Raw genomic sequence first — 10,242 nt, forward strand, 5'->3', positions numbered from 1 at the left:
GTGAGAAATTCCTTGATTATGCTAATACCGCCTAGGGATACGGGTAGGACGATCAATTGTATTTTGCTTCCGTTCACATTGGATTATTGGTTACTAGGGGAGGCTAGGGATAACTAGCCGATAATTAATAATAGGCTCTTTTCACCAAGGGATTGGGTTAAGGGTAGGCTAGAAAGTTTGCATGGCAATTGGATAAACAAGTGAAGTAAATAAGAAGAGTAGATATGTGAGAGTGGATAAGATGAAATTGTAAACCCCAACAACACCATTCATCCATAGTTTTTCCTCAACCATTGATTCACTGCATTTGCATGTTTAATTCTATTTTTCCATTTAACAATCAAAACTTTATTCTTTTCTCAAGTCTTATGAAATTAGGTTACATGAAAGTTAAGGCCTAAGAGTCCTTTGGGAAACGATACTCGGACTTACCCGTTTATATTACTTGATAACGATTTGGTACACTTGTTAAGGACTTAACATTTATATATTACTTGATAACGATCTGGTACACTTGCCAGCGACTTAACACTTATTGATTGATACCTTATTGAACTTGTTTTGTGTTGATTCTGATATGTGAATGCATATTTACCGAGCTTGTATATGTTACATCGTTTTTTGTTGCATTACATATATTTTCGAAAAAGAAAACCACTTGCACTTTTGTGAACTTAAAATGTGTGGCAAATCAGATAGTTAAAGTCGACTTCATTATTAATTGAATCGAATGAGACTAAAGACTTTGTACAAATTTTCAAATACAGTGGTATGTGAGATTTTATATTGAAAAGAATTTCAAAATGTGCAGATGTTTTAAAGTCAACTGTGTGCGCTACGCATTCGACTTTATTAGTTGTTTAATTTGGAATTTTGTTATGCTTGTGAATAGTAATTGGTATATTTTTAAAAGTTAGTTAAGCATTGAATGAGAGACAATTGAATTGAATGTGGAATTAATTTGTTTGACTTTACTGCTACTAATTTGACTTATCTGTTATAACTGTCAGGAGACAGTCAACTGTATTAGTAGCTTAGTCAATTGAAGGAGCGTCTGATTTATGGAAATCTATAAATAGATGAGACCTGAAGTTATTCAAAAAACTTTTGGAAGAACTAACATTTTCATATCTTGTTTCAGATCGTTTCTCTGTGATTTAGTGCTCAAAGAACTCATCAAGAAGACAGTTGTGATCTTTCTTTGAAGAGTTTCTAAAGGAGAGTTATACTGATGACTCCGCTCCGAGGAAGATCGGCGAGGAGTCCTAGAATCTGACGTGGATCGAGCTGAAACACCGAGAAGCAGTGGAAGACGGAACCAAACTAGGAACCCTATGGTTTGGTGTCGAAAAGGGGAAGGAAGTGAACAAACCTCGGATTCGAAGGTTTGTTCGATAGAAAACCTGAGGTTTGACGCGGAAGCAGGTTTGATCGACAGAGAAGTGATTTTAATCGGTGGAAAGGGAGGTTTTCACCGATTGAATTGGTGGAAATGGAAGGGATCTCGACTTTAAACGGTGAAAAGGAAGGATAGGCCGAAAATGGAGAAACAATCGGTGGATTTAAGGCAAACCTAATGGAAGAGGCTGACCTTGGCTTGGATTTGTGATGGAGTCGCGATTTGAAGACAACGAAACTAGCAATGGAGGTCGTCGAGTAGAGAGGACGCGAATAGGGTTTGGAGGAAATGAGGAACTCCGTGAAGCTGATGGAATAAACGTGGTTGATGCAAATGACGCGGATATGAGCGGATGTGTGGCTGATGTGGGTTAAGCCACACGGAGAAAGTGGATTGGAAGAAATAGTGGGAGAATTCTGATGTGGAAAATGAGAGAAATGGAAGTGTGAGATGGAAGGTGGCTAGAGGAGATCCTTTGGGATTCTCTAGCCTTAACTTTCAAGGTAGAATTGCTCTGGAGTGCTCTCAACAAAAAAACAATTCAATTATCTCAAAAGTAAGTACGAGAAGTGTAGGCATGGCTATATATAGGACTAGAAGTCCCACATGCCTAACACATTTTACACATGTCTAATTAAAAGTAAAAGAAATGCTAAGCTAAGACAATTGGGCTTGGGCCCAAGTCATCATCCCCTCCCCCTTGGAAAGGATTTGTCCTCAAATTTGATGGTTCGCCTGAGGACTTATTATTGTAGACTCCATACAAGTTCCTCCTGGGTTAAAGATTAATCTGCAATAAGCATCAAACATATCTCCAATTAGTTTTCTATGACCCAACATGGTATATAAAAGAATATGTTTAGAAGAAGGTTTCTTAATTTTAAAATGTTCAACTTTATGATTACAAAGAAACCTTTCTTCATTAGAAAATTTATTTTTGTCTTGGGTTAGTGATAACCAAAAAGGTAACTCTAACTCAAGTTTTTGATTGCCATGTTTTAAAAATTGCAACTTTTGAAAAGGTATAATGGCAATTTCTTAGGAAGAAAAGGTAAAGTTAGAACATTTAATAACAAATGAAGAAAATTGAAAAGATAGAAAACCTCCCCTTAAAAGTTTGGGTTCTAGAATAGGAGATGTTGTCGTCAATTTCTTTTCTTCCATTTTCTTCCTTGCAATGTCTTCCTTCTCTTCCTTTTGGAGTCTCTCTTCCTCTTCTTTCTTTTCTTCCTCTCCCTTCCTTTCTTTCTCCACTAGTGCAAAAATGCTATTTAACGTCACCCTTTAGACGTCGGTTAAGGGTAAGCACGACGTATATTGATGACTGGTGGCATTTTCGTAAACAAGTTGGCCATATAGACGTCAGTTAGAAGGTGCCCCGACGTTTATAATATTTTAGACGTCGAGGCCCCTCCCAACTGACGTCTATATGTCTGACAGGTGGGTGAAAAGTCATTTCTTTCAGTCATATAGACGTCAGTTAGGAGGGGCCCCGACGTCTATATGGCAAAAATTAATGGCTATTCACCTACCTGTCAGACATATAGACGTCAGTTGGGAGAGCCTCGACTTCTAAAGCACTTTAGACGTCTGTTACTCTGGGAACCGACGTCTAAACCCTAAATCCAAAAATTCAAAAAGTCACTTTAGATGTCTGTTACTCTAGGAACCGACGTTTAAACCCTAAATCCAGAAATTCAAAAAGTCACTTTTTGACTCCATTTAGACGTCTGATCTCGCCACTCCGACTTCTAAAGCACTTTAGACGTCATTTACTCTGGGAACCGATGTCTAAACCCTAAATCTAGAAATTCAAAAAGTCACTTTTTGACTCCATTTAGACGCTTGATCCCGCCACTCCGACTTCTAAAGCACTTTAGACGTCTGTTGTAAAGGGAACCGACGTCTAAATGTCTGCATTAAAACACTGCGAACGCGAGACAATAATTATGCGCACTCATTGTTCGTCATCTTTCTCACGTTTTCTCTGCACAGGCTACGTTTTTCAGGTTCGTTTTCTCACTTTTGCACCATTTAAAATTAATTTTACTCCGATTACATTACTCTTTGATGAACTATTTTTCATTTGAATCGATTAAAATGCGTTTTCATTGAGTTTTTGTGCAGTTTTTCTCATGTCCTTAGACAGCATTCTTTGACGGCGATTTCTTGCGTTTTGCACTCCTCCAATTCCCTCCACTACATTATCAAAACTGTCAAATACAAAATAAGAACATACAATCCATTCTCTTTAACTAAAATATAAAGTTGTAAACTCGAATCACCATGACCTAGGAGCAACTCAAGAGGCCTCAAGCGGAGAAAGATCCTATCAAATACGACGACATTTTAGACGTCTGATCTATGAGTCTGACGTCTATATAGACGTCTGACCTATATAGCCCGACGTCTATGTAGATGTCTGACCTATGGGGTCCGACGTCTCATTTAACGTCACTCGAATAGACAATGGTTCGGGATCTGACGTTAAAAGCCCAAAATAACCGACATTAAACAGCGTTTTTCCACTAGTGCTATCTTCTTATTCCCTCTTTTTCTTCCTCTTCTCTCCTCTCTTCCTCTTCCTTTCTTTATCTCTTCTTATTTTCTTTGTTTCTTCCTCTTCTCTTCTAACTTGTTCTCTTCTCGCTCTTGCTTCCTCTCTTTTTCTCTCTTGTTCTCTCTTTCTCTCTCTTTCTCTTCTTTTTTCTTCTTCTCGTTGTCTCTCTTTTCTTCTCTCTTGTTTCTCTATTCTTTCTTGTAGTTCTCTTTGTTCTCTCTCCTTGTCTATTTTACTTCCCTCATTCAAGAACTTCATGAGTTTATCTCTAAATTCTCTCTCCTAACAATAAAATCCACTTAAACTATTAATGAATGATCTACCCTCTTGAATGAGTTCTCTTAAAAGCTCTTGATTTCTCTTATTCTTTTGTTCCTCTTGCATGACTCTAAGTTCATTTTGGATAATTGAGGTTTGCATCCCCTATTAAACCTATCTTGATTCAAGCTTTCTTCCAAATTCCCAATCTGTTTCATTATTTTACTAAGAGTATGTTGCTTCTCAAATTCACTAATCCTATGACTAGACATCCTTTGTTCTTAAAAGTTCTTCTAATCTAAAGAGTTTAAAGATTGCTTTTAAAAACAAAGCACTAGGGTTGCTTAAATACCAAATCTTGCCTTAGCCAGATATGTCTTATGCTACTCACTAGATACCCTTTAAAGTAAAATTACTTTTAAAAACAAAGCACATATGACTCACACACAAACAAAAACATGCGGACTCTAAACGGACTCTAATTATCCTACGCCCCTAAACGAAACACAAAGTAAAGCAATGTTAAAATCTACTCCTAGGGTGCCAAGACTTGAAAGAGCACCAAGGACTCTTCCAAACTTGGACTTTTTATAGTGGCCCTTTTACAAAACAATGCTAAAGCTAAACAGTGGACTAAACATAAGCCCATTACAAATACAAGGAAAGAAAAATTACAATAGAACTTAATCCTATCTACGGTGCTACGGTCTTTTGGTGCCCACATTCACGTGCTCCATTTTTCTGTTATGGCCCAATGTTGTCAACGTTCCGGTCCGAGTTCAATCAGCTTCTTGCTTCATCTTGCACGAGTTCTTCAAGTGTCCATGTTTCTTTCAATTCTCGAATTTAAATCACGAAACTGTCTGGTTCCAATCATGCAAACACAAAAGGATCTAACTGTTGTCACTTACACCCTTATCTAATCAGATTATGCAAAAGAAAATATAGGGTAGTGAGAACTTTCCTTTCTCAGTATTGTACAATTGGGGCATGATGAATCAATATTTTCTTGACTTCACTCAGTTTATTGTGCTATAATTAATCAGGGAATTGTACTTAATTGCCCGATATTTTCCCGTTTTTGCTAATAGTGCTTAATTTGATCGGAAATTCTAATTTTAATTAATTTGAATTATCTGAGATAATTATTTGCATTATTAATTGCAGGAAAAATTGTGGAAATATAATTTTGGACATATTGAGAGCTGTCACACAATTCAAGACTCTCCACAAAACAAGTATGCTCAAGAAAGAAGGCACTATGGTCATTTTATTCCTTGGACTTATGAGAAGGGGGTGTAAACATTAAAAATGGGGGATGCACACGCAATGGAGGTGCAGCAGCCAGCAAGCTGTTACGGCCTGACAATTAGTTTTGCTTATCCAACATGCTTGTAGAAGCTGAATTCAATTAGAAAGGTGAACGGGTATTTCGCTTGGAGAAAAGAAAAATGAGCACATGTGCTCATTCGTTTCACTACCTGGAAGAAAGAAAACAGCAGCACGTAGCAAGCTACCTTACGATAAATCACGGTCCAGCAACACAAATAAAAATGGCACATGGGCTACATTAAATATCACGTCCAGCAAAATAAAAAGGGTAGCGTCCAGTAGTTGATTTGGAGCAGCCAGCTGCAGCGTCATTCGTCCAACATCTTCACGGTCTGGCCAAGCAAGTCCAGTTGCTGCCACGGCCCAAGCAATATTCTTGGAGCTGTATGTGTGTTTCAATTGAGAAAGGAGTGGCGTCTAGCAAAGTTCCACCAGCTGAAGGAGAAGCTCACGGCCCTTGAAGCGGTCTAGCCTTTACACGGTGGGAGCAACTTCATCATCCAACAGCACTCCACTTGGCAGCAAGCATGCGTTGACACAGGCAGCCCAATAGCAATTTGAATCGTAGGCATGCATCTTTATCAAGCTTGGAGAAATTTTCCTTGAGGCTATAGCACGTTAATATTTCTTGGGCTGAAAAGAACCATGTTGGTCCAGCAGTAGAAAAATGGCAGCGCTGCAGCACAATGAAAAAAAAAGCAAAGAAAAAAAAAATTCACATGGGCCCAGAGTAGGAAGTAGGTCATACACCCTAGGAAACATTCTCATAAAAGAGATTCCTAGGCAGCCGCCACAGGTGGAGGAGCAAAAGAGCTTTCTTTGGGATTTTTGGGAGAATGGAATGGAGGGATATGGGATAGCTGTCTAGGCGCTAATGAAACTTTATTTTTGGAGCACATGGTAAGGTCCAGCAATGAGTGAGCCTTTGTCCAGAATTTTTTTCAGCAAGCTCTGAATTGCTTTGAGCTCACACGTTGCAAGCTAGTAGCTTTGTCTTCGTTTTATTGGATTTAAAATCGATGAAGGAGTGATGCATTTAATTGTTTTAGATAAGCACAATTAATTTTCCATTTTGAAAGCACACATGGATGTGCATGAACCGTGAATCATATACATTGGTGGATGTCTTTAATCAGAATTTTCATTTCTTTATCCTAATGTTGCATTGAATAGCGTTGCAGATGGTTGCCTCGTTTATATTTTGCATTGTAATAGTTTAAATTAGTTTAGCTTCAACTGAATTCCCGCACTTTAGCATGTCTTTTATTTTCTGCTGCACCGGACTTGCAAGAGCTGATGCTTACATTCAAATAACATAATATGCATGTTTCGATTTACCCGTTGCAATTTAAGTCGGTCAAGCAATTTCTCCTTAATTTAGTTTTAATGTCAGTTTAGGTTAGGTTGTTGGTCGTTAATAAAATTACTTTGTTTCCATGAGATTCTTGTACTTTAATTGCCAGACAGCTACTCTGATTTAGCTAAATCTTTAATCTATTGTGTGCTTGCGATTGGGTATACGCTTAGTTGCCTAATCGGTGTTTAATCTTCGCTTAGTTGATTAGACTGTATGGTGCATGATTGAATAAATTTGTGCACTGCATTCGCTTAGTCTGTAATTTTGAAGACCGAATTAGCCTTCGCTTAGTTGGTTGATTCGTGTCGGATTTGGATTAGAGTAGTGTGTACTTGTCTTTAATCTGGGATTGGAAGCAAAGTAATTGAGTTAATGACCAATCGTTTTCATTCTGTATTCGTATCTGTGTTTAAATTTCTGTTTGCGTCACTGTTTTGATTTTAATTCATCTGCATTCACAAAAGTTTTCAACAACCCCCCCACTTCGTGTGAGACCTAATTCTCGAACCACAGTTTGGTCCTTGAGAGGCGACCTAGGAGTCACTTCCTAGTCTATACTGCATTCTTTTATGCACATTAAATTTTGCATGGGGTGCGACCTCCATCAGGGCAACTCAAGAATACCTTTGCTATCAAATTACAATCTTCAAAATCAAATTTCCCACTTGAACTACTACAGCGATTGTTTAATTCCAATAAGTTCAAACCTGCACAAGTAGTTCAATCTAAAACAGCGGATCAATCAGTCCAAGAAAGTACACAATGTAAGTAAACAACTGGAACAAACAAAGGCAATTAAAGAACTCCTTTTATGCAAATGTTATCTCCAGCTGTGGGTTATAGTGTTTAGCTCACAATTCTACACCTTAATTCAGCAGTACTGTTGCAACAAATAGGTTATGGATATTGCACAAGTAAACAGTTAGCACACAGTTCAAATTCAAAACCTATTGCAGCACTTAATCTAGAACACCTCTCAACAAAAAAATTGGCTTTTAGATGCAGCCACACTAAACTCACAACTCAGGTCTCTCTCTAACTATTTAAGACACTCAAATAATTGTATGGAAAAAGAAATCCAGTCTTGACCAGAGAATCCTGTGGATAGGGTTTGGAGGAAATGAGGAACTCCGTGAAGCTGATGGAATAAATGTGGTTGATGCAAATGACACGGATCTGAGAGGATGTGTGGCTGATGCGGGTTAAGCCACGCGGAGAAAGTGGATTGGAAGAAATCGCGTGAGAATTCTGATGTGGAAAATGAGAGAAATGGAAGTGTGAGATGGAAGGTGGCTAGAGGAGATCCTTTGGGATTCTCTAGCCTTGACTTTCAAGGTAGAATTGCTCTGGAATGCTCTCAACAGAAAAACAATTGAATTATCTCAAAAGTAAGTACAAAAAGTGTAGGCATGGCTATATATAGGACTAGAAGTCCCACATGCCTAACACATTTTACACATGTCTAATTAAAAGTAAAAGAAATGCTAAGCTAAGACAATTGGGCTTGGGCCTAAGTCATCAGTTTCTAAAGGAGAGTTATACTACGCTTACTGCTTGATCATTACCTACACAATTGAGGTGTTCTTTGGTTGATCAAGGCTCGTGTTGCATTCCGTGGTGATTACTGTACCTGTTGTGACTACAGGGGGTAGACTCGTAGAGTCTAGTACACTTTGAGGATTGTTCAAAGTGGGTTGCAGATTGCAGGAGAGGGGATATCTTGCTGCAAGTCTTGCTGTGTGTTTTGCCTATATTTTGGTTAAAGGGTTATAGAGGTGTTTTATATTTTTGACGTGGAGGTCTCTATAAAAGCCTTGTTGTAAAAACCTTGACAATTATATTGCATTTCCATCTTGGTATTGGAAGGAAACTGGATGTAGGAATTGAGGCTGAACCAGTATAAAAACCTGCGTTTGAATTCTCTATCCCTACTCTTTTATTTTCAGTCGACTCTATTACTTGCGTAGTCTACTTCAATATTCTGCTATACTTAAATTTCTATTACTTGCAATTCAAGAAAGTTTGTAAAGTTTTGAACTTTGTGAAAAAGATTGCGAAAAGACTCTGATTTTGAAAACTCACAAATTCACGCCCCCTCTTGGTGTTAAAACGAAGCCAACTTGTTTTCCAACACTCACAACACTGTTTTTGAAAATATGTGCAAAGTCACAAGTTTTAATCGACTTGCTTCATAATGAAGTCGATTTAAAACTTGCAGTTTTTCCACACAAAATAAGTTCAACCAAGTGCATGTGGTTTTCTTTTCCAAAACATATGTTATGCAATCACAGATGATATCTCATGTAGAAAAGCAGTGAATATGCACACATATACAGAGTCAACACAAACATGTTCTTCAAGACTCATACACAAGAAAGTTTTGAACATGTAACACATATCCGTACATGTGTTATTAATAATATTTTCAGTGTTGTGATAATTTTCAAAGAGAAATTTTTTCAAAACTATGATTTAAATTCTGTTAATGTTTGATATAACTGTTTAATGGTCATATTTTTAAATATGTTGACCAAGCATTAAATGATATTGAAAAGCATTAATTGCGAATTCAATTAATTGTTGTGATTGCTGCTAACTGCTATAACAGATTTGTTATATTCGATTGCATTAGTAGCGGATTCGATTAAAATGCGTCTATCATGAGTTATTCTATAAATTGACGCGAATTTGAATTCTGTTAAAACTTTTGAGAATCTAACACTTTTTTATATCTTTTGCAAAAAGTGTAATCTTACATAAAGAGGAAGAAGAGCGTGCGGCGTTCTTGACTTTGAGAGTGTCTCAAAGGGTTTAGACAGCAGGAGAAGGGATTCTTGTTGTTGGTCTAGTTGTTGTATTGCCTATATTTTGATTAGAGGGTTTCAAAGGTGTTGTACATTTGTGATGTGAGGTCTTCTATAGAAACCTTGTTGTAACAACCTTGATCATAGTGCATTTGCTTCCCGTGGTTGGAAGGACATTGGATGTAAGGTTGGTCGAACCAATATAAAAATGCAGTGTTTGAATCTTCTGATCCCTACTCTTTTACGTTGAATCGACTTTATTCTGTATTCATTCGATTAAGTTTTCGCTGCATGAAAAAGTCTTTTACCTTGCGTTTCAAGAAAGTTTTAAAGGCATCACTTTTTGTGAAAAAGATTTTAAAAGACTTTGTTTTTAGGTTTAAACCATTTAGTTGTCCCTATTTTTGGGAGGTTTTCCCATTTTGATCCCCGTCTTATTAGAATCCCCAATTGAGTCCCTATAAGTGCTAATTTCAATCAATTAAGCCCTTACCGTTAAATTTAGTTAACGGGGTTAACTATTTTGCACAGC

Source organism: Vigna radiata, unplaced genomic scaffold (genome assembly GCF_000741045.1).
Source record: "Vigna radiata var. radiata cultivar VC1973A unplaced genomic scaffold, Vradiata_ver6 scaffold_398, whole genome shotgun sequence".
Classification (NCBI taxonomy): domain Eukaryota; kingdom Viridiplantae; phylum Streptophyta; class Magnoliopsida; order Fabales; family Fabaceae; genus Vigna; species Vigna radiata.